The sequence below is a fragment of the Pinus tabuliformis genome, chromosome 8, assembly GCF_031772625.1.
Source record: "Pinus tabuliformis cultivar Carrire ecotype Pingquan chromosome 8, CPIR1, whole genome shotgun sequence".
NCBI classification, from domain to species: domain Eukaryota; kingdom Viridiplantae; phylum Streptophyta; class Pinopsida; order Pinales; family Pinaceae; genus Pinus; species Pinus tabuliformis.
The window spans coordinates 318,125,531-318,143,145 of record NC_142294.1 but is presented as its reverse complement, the minus strand read 5'-3'; the positions used below and the strand labels follow the sequence as shown (position 1 = coordinate 318,143,145).

At 35.1% G+C, this 17,615-nt stretch overlaps 1 pseudogene; it reads left to right on the top strand.

The window, feature by feature from the left end:
- The first annotated feature begins 15,792 nt into the window (after positions 1 to 15,792).
- On the top strand, positions 15,793 to 16,774 carry LOC149235414 (cytidine deaminase 1 pseudogene; annotated as a pseudogene).
- The last annotated feature ends 841 nt before the right edge of the window (positions 16,775 to 17,615 follow it).

The window sequence follows — 17,615 nt, the reverse complement described above, 5'->3', positions numbered from 1 at the left end:
CCCCTTCAACTTTACACCATCAAGTTAGAGTGAGCAGAGCTTGGAAGTGCCACACGGATGAGAGATTTTGGGTAAATTTTGTAATTGTGAAGGCAGTAAATTTTTGGTGTGCTCCTTCTATTTCCGGAGCCTCTTCTATTTCTTAAAGTTGAGGCTTGTAACAAGTTACACGTTGTTTCAGTTTCAATGACCACTGATCCTTCATTTTTGCGTTTGAAGCGCAATAATGAATTCTATTGGTGATTTGTGTCTGCTTCCGCATTTTATTTGCATTTTTCTGTTGGCTCTTTGAAACTCGCAGAAAATAGAATATAAGAATAAAATATATAGTTTAAGTGTCTCGGTGAAGATATCTTTAGATTATTTACAATGTTCTGCTAGCGCATGAAGAAATTCGCAGCAAAATAAATGTGGAGAGATATTTAGTTGCAAGAGTCTCAATGAAAGAAATATTTGTTAAAGTCCATGAGCAAAGGTTGAAGGTGTACCCAGTGCCAAAATAGGAGGGAAAAATAGTGATAGGTTGAGAGCAAGCATCAATGGTTGGAGGTATGATTTAGTGGGCATTAAAGTTTTCGATTTCTTTTTAGGTGTTTATTTTGCATTATAGAATCGTTATTCATCTAACATTTGGTATAAGAGAATTTTTTTATCTCTGCCTTGATGTTTAGAAACATGCTTTGTTTGGCTCAATGCCATATTTAGAGGATTTTCTGAATTAAGGCATTTATTTGGAAATATGTCTAATTTTTTCTCAATTTGATGCTTATAATATTTTGTTTAATTATATGCAATCTGTATAATTATTGTGAAAATTTATAACTATGCCCATATTTAATTTGCATGAATTGATTATTTCTGCTCTAATTAATACATGCTATTTTGGATGAGTATACGAGACCCATCATTGAATGTTATGCATGAATATTTTAGTTTTATTTATGCAATTTATAATTATTCTCATATCAAGCTAGTTTTTTTGCGTAAAAGGAATAATGTCTAGTGATCCATATAATTTTTAATTGATTAGAGAATAGCCACACCATCTCTAATTAAATAATATTATATATTATGATTGATTAGGAGCACATAAAAAATATTTAGACATTAATTTGTAATTAATTATACTAAATATAATAATTTTTATCCCACATGAATTTCTATTATATTTATATAATTAATTAGGATAAAATATTCATAACTTACCCATAGGAATTATGAATTAATAGTTTTATCATAAAGTTTAAATCTAAGATAGAATTTTTATCACATTATAATCGTATTATACCCTTTATAATTATGATTTAAGTGAGTAATTTGATAAATTCTATCATAAGGAATAATTGAATCTGCTTGAATTGAAAATTTAGCCTACAAGCAATTTTTTATGTCATCAGATTCAATTTTAAACATGATTTACATTAGTGAGGCATGAAATTTTATTTAGGCCTCAATTTTAACATAAGCATGTAATCTTTAATTTTATGCAGTGGTACAACTTGAAAATTTCTCTAAAATTTGTTATGATATCCCTGAACTTAAGGGAGATAACTATAAGGTCTGGAAGGAGAGAGTTCTCCTTCATTTGGGGTGGATGGACATAGACTATGCTATTAGCAAAGATGAACCACTGGCACTCACTAATACCAGTAATGAAATAAACATCACGTTTTATGAAAGATGGGAACGATCTAATCGCCTAAGCATGATTTTCATTAAAACTAAATTTTTTGCTGGTATTCGTGGTTCCATTGATTAGCATGAAAAAGTCCGAGACTTGCTGAAAGCTATTGATGATCAATTCGCCACTTCAGACAAGGCACTAGCAAGCACCCTAATCATGAATTTCTCATCCCTAAGGCTCACCAGTGTGAAAGGTGTGCGCGAGCACATCATGCCAATAAGGGACATTGTGGCTCAATTGAATAAACTCGGGGTTGAAATATTGGAGTCCTTCCTGGTGCACTACATTCTGAACACCCTTCCGCACCAATATGGACCCTTCAAAATCTCATACAACACACATAAGGATAAATTGTCAATTAATGAACTCATGACCATGTGTGTTCAAGAGGAAGAGAGACTAGTGATGGAACTAGGAGAAAGTGAAATATTGGCAATGCGTGGAAAGGGAAAATCTCAAGCCAATAAGAAAGGGAAAGGCAAAGTACCTCCCTAAGCCAATATTAAGAAGGATTCCAAGTGTTTCTTCTGTAAAAAGAAGGGGCACATGAAGAAGGAATGCGCCAAATTTCATAAATGGCTTGCAGACAAAGGTAATCCAATCTCCTTTGTTTGTTATGAATATAATATGGTTAATGTCAATATTAACACCTATTGGATTGATTCTGGATCAACAATTCACATTTCGAATTCCTTGCAGGGTTTGCAAAACCTAAGCAAGCCAGTGGGAAGTGAGCAAAGCATCTTTTTAGGAAACAAGATGGAATCGCATGTGGAAGCTATAGGAACATGCTATTTAACTTTAAGTAGTGGCTTTGTTTTAGAATTAAAAAAGACCTTTTATGTTCCAAGTTTTTCTAGAAACTTGATTTTAGTTTCAAGGCTTATATCTTTTGGATATTCCTTTAACTTTTCAAAAACATCCTTCAGTTTCTTTTATAAATCTGATTGTGTTGGGAATGGTATTTTGTCTAATGGTCTTTATTGCATTAATTTACAAAACAATGTCATTTATGATTCAATTCATGTTCACACTGGCACTAAAAGATGTGTTATTAATGAAGATTACTCTAAATTATGGCACGCATGTTGGGTCCCTATAATACTAGTGATTACCCCATTACTATTGTAGTTATACCCCTTATTTATATTGTTGTGCCCCTATTACCCCCATATTGTTATTTCTGTGCCCCATAGAATCCCTCTATTGTTATTTTTGTGGCTTTATATTATTATTGTTAGTTCGGCTGGATTATATTGTGACTCCTTAGACTCCTATATAAAGAAATGAGGTTTTGTCATTTGTATCATCCAAGAATTGTTCATTTATGTAATGTAAAGGAGGTGGCCCCCTCGAAGAGGCTAAATTCTAAGGCGTTGATCTATCTTTTCTATCTTTTCCTGAGTTGGTTTCATAACATTTGGTATCAGAGCTTTGGATTCTAGGGTTTCGCTGCTCCGAACAGGTCATCGTGGCATTTTCGCTATAACTTTTTTCTGTGACGTTTCAGAAGTTGCAAAAAAAACCCATTTGAGAAGAAATCGTGCTAAACCTTGGGTCTAAGTTTCAGAGCTTTTTGCGCGACATTTTCAGAGATATGATTTGAGGAATTTGGTCTTTTTGCAGACTCTTGAATTACATTCAAAACAGGGGACCTGGGGAAAATCGTCATAACTTTCTCTCTAGGGATCTGATTGAAATTTCGTCAGAAGGTACAGAAAGAGGATGGAATTTAGTTTCTTGTGTGTGTGTTTCAGATTCAAAGGTTGAAACAGTGACTCGTGGAACGTCGTACAATTTCGCTCTGCTGAACCAGTCTAAAAGCAAGTCACTGTGGGAGATTTCACATAACTCTTCCTTGGAGAATCCAGTTTGGCTTAGACTTGTGGCATTGGAAAGAGGACGCAGAAGGCTACTATAGGTAGCAATTTCAGAACTGGATGATCTGAAATTACAGAGATACATCAGATTCAATATCAGGCTTCTATAAAGTGAAAAAAGGTGTGTAGTTTTTTTTTTAATTTTTGTGTAAGCTTGGTTTAACGGAATTCAAAGGGCATAGTAAAGCATTATTATCGGTAACTGATGCCTCGAGGAAAGAAAATACAAACACATAGTAAGGAACCTAAAAGCTCTAGCATGACTCATGAAGAAGAGGAAGAAATGCTACATGATATATCAAAATTACAAGAACAAGTGCAACAAATGTCACGCTCACAAAAGCTAACAGAAGCTAAGATAAGTGACGTGGAATCTAAGATAAAGGGCATGGAAGCTAAGATGGATGATTCGAAGACACATTTGAAGAGAGACATGGCAGATTTGAAGATAGATTTGAAGACAGACATGGAAGAATTGAAGAAGTTGCTACAAGAAAGGGTCACTAATGGTGAAAAGGTAGTAAAGGAAACTCATGATGAGAACAGAAGAAATGTTAATAATGATTCCATAGATGCTAATGTTGGATCAAAGAATCACCATATTCCAAAAATCGATATGAGGAAGTTTGATGGCAAGGATCCCACCACATGGATATTACAGATGGAGCAATTCTTCGATCTCAATAATGTGCAAAATGCACAAAAGGTATGTATGGCAACTGTACATTTGGAACCAAATCAGTTTGTATGGTATTAATGGCTTTGCTCTCGTAAACAATTTATCACTTGGGCAATTTTTATGGAAGAATTGATAGCACATTATGAAGATACAAAAAGCAACACTTTTTTTAGCCAATTGATAAGTCTCAAACAAAAGGGTTCAGTAATGGAGCACATTGAGGAGTTCCAAAATTTGAACATAAGGGTAAAAGATATTCCAGAGTAGCATAGGATTGATGTGTTCATAGGGTCTTTAAAGGATAATATCCAACATGATGTTTGCCTTTGGGAACCTGATTCATTAGAGAAGGCATTCAGATTAGCAAGAAAAATGGAAAGCAAAATTATGGCAACCAGGAAGCATACCACTCACAACTATAAAGACGGAAGTGTTGTTGCCCCTAGTCTTCCACAACCTATAAGGTTGACACCACAACAATTGGAAGAAAAAAGAGCAAAAGGGCTTTGTTACAGTTGTGATCGCAAATACACTAAAGGTCATAAGTGTGCTGAGAATAAATTATTCTACATAGATTATGAAGAGGAAGAAGAAAAGGAGCAAGAAAGGTCAAAAGAAGAAGATATACTCCAGGAACAAAGCCTAGATGAAGAACAAATAAATCCGACGATATCTTGTAATGCATTGGCGGGAATTACCACTCCTCAAACCATCAAGATAGAAGGACAAATCAAGAAGAAAAAGGTAATAGTGTTGATTGATTCAGGAAGCACCCACAATTTTATTCATTGTAGGGTAGCAAAAGAATTGAATTGCTTCCTATATCCAGCACCAGAGTGTAAAGTGATGATTGCAAATGGAGGAACAATAAATTGCTCTGGAAAGTGCCATAATATCAAGCTATCCATGGGAGAATATGTATTGACTAGCCCAATGGTTTCCATTCCAATGGGAGGTGTTGATGTTGTACTAGGAGTCCAATGGCTACAATCCTTGGGTACAATAGCTTTTAATTTTCAAGAAGTTTTCATCAAATTTTCTACGGAAGGAAAGGAAGTTGAATTAAGGCGTTGCAAAAGATTGGTACTATGGCATACAAATTGGAGCTTCCTGCAGCTTCTCGATTGCACCCAGTTTTCCATGTTTCATGTTTAAAGAAGGTTATAGGTGACAAGCTCCCAATTCAAACAATATTTCCAGAACTTGACGAGGAAGGAAAGATTATATTGGAACCGGAAGCAGTCACAGAAACAAGAACTCGACAGCTACGAAATCGATCAATTTCAGAGTATCTTATCAAGTGGAAGAACTTATCCGCTGAAGATTCCACATGGGAGGATGAGAATTTTATGCAGAAGTATCCAGAACTACTTAGGCGTTGAGGACAACACTTTTTTGAAGGAGAGGGGCATGTTGGGTCTCTATAATACTAGTGATTACCCCATTACTATTGTAGTTATACCCCTTATTTATATTTTTGTGCCCCTATTACCTCCATATTGTTATTTTTGTGCCCCATAGAATCCCTCTATTGTTATTTTTGTGGCTTTATATTATTATTGTAAGGTCGGCTGGATTATATTGTGACTCCTTAGACTCCTATATGTAGAAATGAGGTTTTGTCATTTGTATCATCCAAGAATTGTTCATTTATGTAATGTAAAGAAGGTTGCCCCCTCGAAGAGGCTAAATTCTAAGGCGTTGATCTATCTTTTCTATCTTTTCTTGAGCTGGTTTCATAACAACCAGAGACTAGGTCATATCTCCATAGAAAGAATTAAAAGATTGGTAAATGAAGGGGTACTTAATACTCTAGATTTTACTAACTTTGAGACTTGTGTGGACTGCATAAAGGGAAAGCAGACCAACAAGTCAAAGAAAGGTGCAAATAGGAGTTCAGACATATTAGAGATCATACATACTAATATATGTAGTCCAGACATGGACTCACATGGTTAGAGATACTTCATCTCCTTTATAGATGATTACTCACGATATATCTATCTGTACATGCTTCATAAAAAGAGCAAAGCATTAGATGCCTTTATGATCTTTAAGATTGAATTAGAGAAACAATGCGGGAAGCAAATTAAGATCGTGAGATCAGATAGAGGTGGAGAATATTATGGTAGATACACAGAAGATGGACAAGAACCTAGGTCATTTGCAAAATTTCTTCAAGAGCATGGGATATTTGCCCAATACACCATGCCCGGTTCACCCAACCAGAATGGTGTAGCAGAAAGAAGAAACCGAACTTTATTGGACATGGTGCAGAGTATGCTTAGCAGCTCCAATCTTCCTAAAACCTTGTGGACTGAAGCACTTAAGATGATAGTGTATATATTAAACCAAGTTCCAACCAATTCTATTCCTAAAACGCCATGTGAATTATGGAAAGGTTAGAAACCGAGTTCATGACATATGCACATTTGGGGATGCTTGTCTGAAGTGAGAATATATAATCCACAAGAGAAGAAGCTGGACCCAAGGACCATTAGTGGGTATTTCATTGGATATGTTGAAAGGTATAAAGGTTACAAATTTTATTGTCCATCTCACAACACTAGGATTGTGGAATCAAGAAATGCAAAGTTTCTTGAAAATGACTTGATCAGTGGGAGCGATCAAACCAGGAACCTAGTTTCTGAGAAGGGTCATTCAGAATCTCAACCTTCCACCTCAAGTGATAGATTGGTTATTATTCACAACACCCGTCAAGTACAAACTTGTGTTGAACAACCAATTGTTGAAGTTCCATAAGCTGTTGACGATATTCCAGTAGATCAGGTAGCTCAAGGTTTGTCAAGAACTTTTGAACAACAAGTTGAACCACATACTTCTCAGGAAGATGATGGTACAACATTAAGAAGATCTACTAGACCAAAGAGATCAGCAATTCTTGATGATTATGTTGTGTATCTGCAAGAATATGACTACAACATTGGACCGAAAATGATCCCGAGTCCTTTTCACAAGCCATGAGTTGCAAAGAATCAGAATTATGGTACGATGCCATGAAGGAAGAAATGAATTCTATAAAGAGTAACAAAGTCTCAGATCTTGTTGAGTTTCCTAATGGTGAAAAAGCCATTGGATGTAAATGGGTCTTTAAAACAAAGAAAGACTCATTGGGCAACATTGAGAGATACAAGGCAAGACTTGTTGCTAAGGGATTCACTCAGAAAGAAGGAATCGACTACATGGAGACTTTCTCTCCTGGATCTAAGAAAGATTCCTTGCACATTATTATGGCATTACTAGCCCATTTTGACTTGGAGTTGCAACAAATGGATGTGAAAACGGCATTTCTCAATGGAGATCTAGAGGAGGAGGTTTACATGAAATAACCTGAAGGATTCCTCTCTAGCGATGGTGAGCAATTGGTTTGCAAGCTCAAGAAATCCTTATACGGTTTAAAACAAGCATCCTGCCAATGGTATTTGAAATTCCATAATGTAATTTCTTCATTCGGTTTTGTAGAAAACATTATGGATTAATGTATATACCTAAAAGTCAGTGGGAGTAAAATTTGTTTTCTTTTTTTATATTCAGTTGACATTTTGCTAGAAACCAATGATAAGGGTTTGCTGAATGAGGTGAAACAATTCCTCTCTAAAAATTTTGATATGAAGGATATGGGAGAGGCATCTTATGTCATTGGCATTAAGATCCACAGAGATAGATTTCAAGGCATCTTGGGTCTATTGCAAGAAACCTATATTAATAAAATTTTAGAGAGATTTTGGATGAAGGATTGTTCACCAAGTGTAGCTCCCATTGTGAAGGGTGTTAGGTTCAATTTGAACCAATGCCCGAAGAACAACTCTAATAGGGAACAAATGAAGAACATTCCATATGCTTCTGCTGTTGGAAGCCTAATGTATGCTCAAGTCTGCACAAGACCTAACATTGCACTTGTTGTGGGAATGTTGGGATGATATCAGAGTGATCCAGGTTTAGACCACTGGAGAGCTACAAATAAAGTAATGAGGTACCTTCAAGGAACCAAAAACTACATGCTTATGTATAGATGGACGGACAATTTGGAAGTAATTGGCTACTCAGATCTTGACTTTGCTGGATGTGTTGATTCACGCAAATCAACATCAGGATACATTTTTATGATGGCAGGTGGAGCTCTATCATGGAGGAGTGGCAAGAAGACCTTGATTTCCACTTCCACTATGGAAGGCAAGTTTGTCTCCTATTTCGAGGCTACTTTACATGGTGTATGGCTTAAGAGTTTCATTTTTGGGCGTAGGATTATGGATACTATCTCTAAGCCATTGAGAATATATTGCAACAATTCAGCTACTGTTTTTAAGGCTAAAAATAACAAAAGTGGGAGTCGAAATAAACACACCGACATTAAGTATTTAGCTATAAGAGAACCTGTTAAAGAAAAGAAAGTGGTCATTGGGCACATCAGCACTGAGTTTTTGATCGCTGATCCTTTCACTAAGGGCATGCCATCGTTTAAATTCAAGGATCATGCGATGAATATGGGACTTGGTTCCATTATGTAGTTTCTCATTGTATGGACAATGTTATTTTAATGAAATTCTTAATTATTGTAATGTTTTCCTCATATTTATGTGCACCTTAATTTGATTTGAGAGAATTCATCTGTGTAGGACGAAGAATAAATATAAGGTTTATTGATTAAGAAATTGTTGCCAGATAAATGATAATAAGAATAAATACATAGTAATACATGGAAGATAATACTCGTCATTAGAGGACTTATCGCCATGATTCAAGTATCTATTACTTAATACAGATTATCAATGGGTTTTAAGATGAGACATTAAGATTAGAAGTATGGACCAAGTGGGAGAATGTTAAGCTCCCTTTACGTTTCCCCAACTGCTGCCGATAATTCAGAAACAAACTGCCAGTCATTTCCTTCAATTTGGGAAACCAACTGCAGTCATTTCCTAAAATTATGGAAATCAACTGCAGTTAATTAATTTCTTGTTGGGAGCTTTTGGAGTGGTCCATTACTCCCTCTGCAGTCCTCTACCATGATCTGTGGAACACTTGAAACATAGCCAATAGAAGCTTGATGGAAGCTTCACTATATATACATCTGTTTGGTCCCCAAGCTCACTAATTCAATCCCCTTAAGCTTTACACCATCAAGTTAGAGTGAGAAAAGCTTGGAAGTGCCACATGAATGAGAGATTTTGGGTGTATTTTGTAATTGTGAAGGCAGTAAAATATTGTTCATATCATTATTCTCATTAACCCCCCTTCTCGCATTGCGTTCTCGTCTCTCTATTCTCTTTTCTTTTGTGGTGTAATTTTGATGCACTCCTTCTATTTCTACAGTGCCTTCTATTTCTTAAAGTTGAGGCTTGTAACAAGTTACGCGCTGTTTCAGTTTCAGTGACCACGATCCTTCATTTTTGTGTTTGAAGCGTGGTAATGAATTCTATTGGTGATTTGCATTTTCTTCCACATTTTATTTTCATTTTTCTGCTGGCTCTTTGAAACTCACAGAAAATAAAATATAAGAATAAAATATTTAGTTTAAGTGTCTCGGTGAAGATATCTTTAGATTATTTACAATGTTCTGCTAGCGCACGGAGAAATTCGCAGCAAAATAAATGTGATATTTAGTTTCAAGAGTCTCGATGAAAGAAATATTTGTTAAACTCCATGAGCAAAGGTTGAAGGTGTACCCAGTGCCAAAACGGGAGGGAGAAACAGTGAAATATTGAGAGCAAGCATCAATGGTTGGAGGTATGATTTATTGGGTATTAATGTTTTCGATTTCTTTTTAAGTGTTTATTCCACATTATAGAATCGTTATTCATCTAACAATCAAGTGCAATAGACATCTACATTTTGCGGTATCGACGCTCCCCTCATTACTTCCAAACCTTCAAGATGGACAAATCCTTGATAATGATTTCTACATTTGAATAATTTGTTTTTATGAATAAGAGGATATCATTTAAAACTCTTTTAGTTTGAGAATTAAATTGGACATTGGTAGTTTTTATTAAAGTTTCCCCAGTTGTTTAAAAAGCCTAACAATATGATGTCTTTATCAAGATTTTACCAGGTTTAAAAAAAATCACTTTAAATGCAGGAGACATTTTAAGGTAAAAGAACAATGGTCTTGCTTGCAAATGTCTGATCCTTATTCGAAAAACACTAAAGAATTCAGACATAATGAAGAATAGAAATCAATGCAGGCACTTATCACATTATAGCGAAAAGTCCACAGAAATTCTAGAAGTCTTTTATTGTTTGGACTGAGATTATGAATGCTCTAAAGAACATGAGAGTTCATATTTTTTGAGTAGAAAGTATTTTATGTAGTTGAACATCCTTTCTAAGCCACACTATGAATATAGAAATGACCCAAAAGAGCTAGAACATAAATGTAGCTTCGCTGACCATCTCGTTCTAGGACCATCATTTCATAGAGTGGATTTCGATTCTTCTTTTTAGTTTCGTCCTTTCATCAAGGATGAGTATGATTTGTGTAAAGGATGGCCTCCCTCTATTGTTTTCCACTCTCCAATGTTAAGTAGTACATTTTTAAATAACTCCGAATCAAATCCGATGAATAACAAGTTCAAATCAAGTAAGGAGAAGTACTATTTGGCCGTTGGCAAGAAGATGGTTGGGATTTTTTGCTGTATTTTCGTATATAGCGATTTGAAACAACATGTATGAAATTTTAAAGTTTCAATCATTGGACGCATGATGTTTTGTTACCTTGGCAAAAAGACTTATACTAAGGATTTTTGGGTTTTAGCTAATGCATTTTGTCTAATAGAGTAAAGTATATGACCTCATACAATGTTATCTTGTGCATTGGTTCATTCATAAGTTCAGTGTCCCAAGTTCATCAGCAATCATTTGAAAAAGTTCTATGGTCTTACGTTGGCTCTTTGAGCGTCTTTGGGGTGATGCTTTGATTACTTAAATAAATAGAATTTCAAACTCCACTCTTCAAGCTTAATTTTAGGTTGTGCACGACATTCTTTGTCCATCGTGTTTAGTGCGCATAGTTTATCTCCTTGGGGTGAGATTCTTTAGCCTTATACTATATTCATCATTACGCTTTTCCATTTTTTTGGCCTTGTTAGTTTTTTTCTTTGTTCAAAAGCCAAGAAGCAAAATTTTCAAACGTCATTGCTTGTTGCCCTATTTTCATATTTAGATTTCTTTTTACCTATCTTCTCTAAGCTTCAACAAGGTGATTTTTGTTGTTTTTTTGGGTATACTTAACAATGAAAAATTAGCCCTATTTAATTTATGTTTTCAGATTCATTTATTTATCTCTTACATCTTGCTTTAGATTGCATTTTTAGCCTTCTTCTCCATACTCAACAATTTTTTTTAGCTTTTCTTAAAAATGAATTTTCAATCTTTTCTATAAATTCATGGTTTTAATTTCACACTTGCTAAAGACTATAATTTTATTTTTCATTAGGTTGTTTATTAATAAAAAATTTAACCGATACATGTAAGATTCAGAGTACATTTACGAATCTGTTTTCACTTGATGTGAGATTGTAATTTATAACTCTTTTTCACTTGAATTTAATTTATAGCACTATTTTTCAAGCTTCAAATTTCATTTCCAAAGCTCTATTTGAGTTTAAAGTATGGCTTTTGTGTAAAATTACGTCTTTATTTGATTGTATGGAAAAGCAAAATTTCAACTACCATTTGCTTCTTTGAGATGGTAATATCTAGCTTTTGCTTCTTTGAGATGGTAATATCTAGCTTTATATGCTTGTTTGAAAGATGATTTTTTTTTTTAAAGAGAGATTGTGAAGTACAACCTATGCTTTGATTGAGACATCAAAGGTGCAGTGATTGTATGTTGGATTTTATGAAAAAATAAGATGAAAATAAAACTCATGTATGCAAATTATGTATAAGATAGTGAAATTGAAATTGAAATTTCTATCTTATCTATTCAACACTTTGAATATCCAAAATTAGTTTTCACAAGAGTTTTCATAACAACTAGGCAATTAAGTAATGCAAAAATTTGCATGAAGTAATGAACTTGCATGAAAAGTTCTGTAAGCTAATGTTTCCAACAACTTTAATCAAATAACATGTATTATTTCTAAGAATTGATGTCAACAAACTCGTGATAGGCAAAATAAGTGATTTCTCATTCCATGATTAGCGTGCCTATGGGAGAGTGAACAACTAAAATCAATGTGTAAGGGAAGACTCCCTTCGGCTAAATTTAGTCATTGTGTAATATTGAAACTTTTTTAGAGGTGTGTACAAAGATCAGTGTATGAAGCATAAGTCCTTAAATTTAGGCTTGTCTTTATATACACTTTTAAGAAGCTTATGTAAACTTGTTGGTTACAAGGCTAATTTATTCTACTTATTGGCCACTTAATGCCGCTAAAATTGACATTTTTTTTTAAGACCCTAAGAGCTAAGCAACTTAGGTTAGCATGAGATTTCTAACTTGTTTGAAAACTTTCTTTTATGTGTTATAAAATGTAAAGGCTAATTTATTCCACTTATTGGCCACTTAATGCCTTCCTAAAATTGGCATTTTTTTTGGAACACCCTAGGAGCTAAGCAATTTAGGTTAACATGAAATTTCTAACTTGTTTGAAAACTTTCTTATAGATGTTATAAAATGTAATCTTTAATATGTAAATTTTAGGAAAGTAGCTTTGAGATGCAATCTTCAACGCGCTTTTGCGTTTTTCCTGGAAACCAAAAAGTTATCCCTCTTTTTGTGTGTGTAAGAATTCATCTCTAACTCTTTTCCAAACCTTAAATGCATTTCTATCCTCATCTAAAAGACAGGAAATGCTATTTTTTCAGTATTTTATTAGTTTTCCCTCTTTTGTGTGCGTAAGAATGCATCTCTAACTCTTTTCCAAACCTTAGATGCATTTCTATCCTCATCTAAATGACAGGAAATGCTATTTTTTCAGTATTTTATACACATTTGCTACTTCGTTTACATACGTGGAAATTCAGATTGTATCTTTCATATTCAAAAATAAATTTTAACCTTTTATACTTATCATCAACTTATTTCCTAGGTTTGAAAATAAAAATTATAATTCAAAATATCAAAAATAGCTAATATATTTAGTGATATACAAAATAAAAAAACAAAAATTTTATTCTAATTTAATATATTAATTATTATTTATTTGATTATAGAAACTGAAAGCACAAATTTTAAGCTTAACAATCCTATAATCCCCTTTCGGAGCCATTGCTGCAATTACTAGTCTTTAATAATCCTAACATGCAATGATGTAAACCAAGGATAAAGGGTCATACAAATGATAGTTTTAACGTCGCTTCCACAACACTGAGTATCAAATTTGATTTTGTCAGGAACCGAAATGCCTTATCGCATCCGTCTATCTGAGACGCTTCCGGGCCACATTACAGCCGAAGGCCCATATAAATGTCCTTTACGATGCGTGAGATAATGGGACGAAAGTTCAACGTTTCTTGTGGAATACGTCACCTTGTCGGTTTCATCTCTTTGTTCGACCACTGATTTAAACTGAGCGTTGAGTCTTCCCAAAAACGCTTTCATCATCTACCCGGAGTATCTACGTCTAGGTGCCTAACTTTCCCACGGCTTGACACATTCCTTTGTCATTTGAAACGATCATATCCGTACTGTATAATAAATAACTTTAAATCTGAAATAACAAGATATTCTTCGATATATGGTTACTTCTGGTCTTGGCCAGTATGTTAGATTATGATTTTAGTTAATTGTGAATTGCATTCTGATGATTGAGAAATTGTTTTTCACCAATGAACATCCATAAAGAAATTAAGACTATTTCCATTTCTCATGTTTTGCGCGCCAAACTATCTCTCATAGGCCATCTCTAATAGGCTAATTATTACACCAAGAGATCCTCTTTTACTTTTGTTATAAAGAGCCTACTGGGAAGCACGAATTTGTTGACCGGATATTTTGGGTGAGGCAATTTATTCTGCCACTTGTCATAATTTGGCTTTTGGCCTACGATGAATATTTTTATTATAGGAATTCCTCTACTGGATTTGCCTATGCAAATCCAGCCAATCCCAGCTCTCTATTTTCATCGATCTCTTCCAAATTAAAAAAAGACACGTGGGCAGTCGAGCCGAAGCGCTACGTCTCCATTTCGAATTCCACTACGACGCCCTTGACGGCGTAGAAACACAGGACGTCCTGGCAATTTCTTCTCTCCTTTTCACGGTTCGAAACGATAATTTCAGTACCCTATTTGGGGATTTAAATTTGAGTAACTAGATTTCAAGGGTTTGGGAATTTCCCTTGTTCTCTGTGTCTTTCTTTTCCTTTTATTTTCCCGAAGGATTGAATCGGTGAATAATGTTTTTACCATATATTTTTTAGCCGTGTACATCTAAATGCAGTGCATATTTCTTTTTCTACTGCTAAAAAAGCCCCTTTAACGAAAAACTCTCGATACATTTTGGGGAAAATTATTGGTGAGAGTCTCAAGATTATTTTGAAGAGTCCTTTGCTATAATATACAAATTTTGTTTAATGGCCTCTGTAACAGAAGGGGGTGTAAATGAAGATCTGGTTATTTTCATTGGATTTCTAGTTTTTACTCTGTTAATTATCATTCAGCGAATGCGTTTCGACTGAAACACTTGCCTTGTCATCATGGTTGCTGATCTGCTTGTGTCGTTTTCAATGTTCTACGTTGTGAATTTCTCAAATTTTTAGGGCTGAAGGCAATTCTTAGCCCCTAATAAAATACATAAAAAGCTATCATTCCGTTAATTTAGCCTTCCGATTACCTAGGCAAGCAAGTAGGGCACAAAGCATGGTTTCTAGCTCCTAATAGATATGCTGATTTTGAGTAGCTATAAAATATTAATGGGGATTTGTTTTTTATTGCTTGTATCCTCTTACACTAGGGGCGTATGGGTGAAGCCCCCAGTAATTTGAACACTAGTAGGTCTCTTTGCAAATCTATTCCAAACACCAAAACTCCAAAGGCCGGAGATCGTGATAAGACTGGCTTTTTTATTGCTTCTATCTTCCTACACTACCGGGTTATGGGTGACACCTAGAGAGATTTATGTTATTCTTAACATTTATAGAATCCACAACATATAGATTTTAGTTATTCTTCTTTTGGCAAATCTTGTGCAATAAATAAGGTTTGATTTATTAGAAGGTATCATATTTTCATCTTTTCTTGCTGCAGAGTGAGCTGCACTGTGTTTTAGGGTCTTTGTGGAAAATTTCACTATTTCTTCAGTAGATCTGTTTTTATCTGTTGTAATGTTGAATTTAATACTCTTATGTGGACATCGAGAGGGTTATTTTTGTGTTGTCGGCTCCTATTTCAAGGTATGTACTAACATTATGCTTCCCCTGTGAGGTAATGGTTTCATTTCTGGAAGCACCTTTCTGGTAATTCTCTTTGATAAATTAGCAAGGGAACAATTTTAATATCAGACATATATTGTAGGTTCTGCTCAGATCTAAAATTATCCAAACCCTCTACAAAGGCTATTGAAACTTTGAGGGTTTGTCAAAAATGGGAGGCAGCTCACCTTTTGTGATCGAAGCAGATGAGGTTCAGCGTTTGTGTAAAGAAGCAGGTCTGTTAGAAATGGAGTATCTTGCTACATTGGTAAAGCCTACTCAACTTCTTGCAAGGGTTCCCATCTCCAGATTTTGTGTCAAAGTGCCGGCCTTAGAGCCAACGAATGGACGCATCTTCAAAGGAGTAAATTTGGAATTTGAAGGTCTTCCTCTGAATCATTCTGTTCATGCTGAGCAATTTCTGGTAGCCAATGCAGCGCAACATGGAGAGGCCCAACTTAGATTCATTGCGGTTTCAACAGCCCCATGTGGACATTGCAGGCAATTTCTGCAAGAAGTGTGGGGTGTGCCTGAGATTAACATATTGATAGCTGATGAGCATGTCGAGACTTGGTCTCTATTGTATTTCCTTCCCCACTGATTTGGTCCAGATGATTTGGAGGAAAGCACGCCACCAGTTTTTCAAACTCACTTTAATGGCTTGGCATTCCAGTCTATGAATTCTCCTGAATTGAATCCTAAGTGTAATGATGGAGATGTAAAGGAAGATGCATTGAACTTGCATATCGGTGATGGATATGTAAAGGAGGAAGATATCCACAACCCTTCAGGCTCTGAAGATTTGCATCAACTCAAGGTAGCAGCTCTTAAAGCTGCAAACTTGTCACATGCTCCATATAGTAAGTGTCCTTCTAGAATCGCTCTGATGACACAAAAGGGGACATTTGTACAGGATTTTATATTGAGTCTGCAACATTCAACCCCAGCCTTTCTCCCTTGCAAGCTGGTATCATTGCATTTCTTTGTCAGGATGGAGGAAACTATGAAGATATTGTTCAAATGGAAGATAATGTTCAAATGGTCCTTGTGGAGAAGGAAGAGTCATTGTTTGGCAAGGTGATACCATTAAACTTGCTCTACATAAAAGTATCCTTAAATGTTATTTTTATCCATTCAATTATTACAAAGAATGATTTGATCACATTCTTAGTCATTTACATCAGTCTTAGTTGTTTCCATTTAAGATCAGTCAAAGGGTCTGTCATGCAGCCAGGCTCCCTCCCTCATAATGGTAACATCTAATGAGGAAGGAAACATCTAGTGCTAGGCAACTTATATCAAGAAAGAAAATATCTAAAATATGTATTTAGATTTTTCTTGTTTGGCAACAGACAACAAAGGAGACAAGTTCTAAATATGTATTTGTAAATCTCTTTAATTGGCTATCAAGCCTCATGATAGTACAAGTGAATATTACAGTCTTTTATCCTATTTTGTGCGATTATGTTTGATTCATTAGTTCTGAGTTGAATTTTGGAAGATCCAGCTGAGAGTTGAGGCTTGGATAGGTGAGATTATCCAAGCCTCGTCTCTAATCAATTTCAAATCAATTGGTATCAGAGAAAGTCGCTCCTTGGGGTCTGTCCTAATTTATTTTTTTTATGCTCTAAATTTTTGCTACTAGCATCATCCCTATTTCTGCTATAGGTTTGCCACAATGTTTTATTTTATTTACTTAAGCATTATTTCTTTTGCATGCCATCCCATGTTTCCCACACATGTTTGTCTATTAATCACATTTTGGAGGTCTTGGTGGTTACTTCCTCTCAACTATTCAATATATTTCCACCACACAGAAGAAACACGCATAGCTAAGGCCCATCTACTTGCTTTTTTAGTATGAGTTCGTTTGCCTTATTAGAAAATCTACAACACCCTGTTGGAAATAATACTGAGAGGGGGGGGGGGGGGGTGAATCAGTATTATCTGATCAATAATACTTTTCAAATTCCATGCTCAGAAACATATACGCTA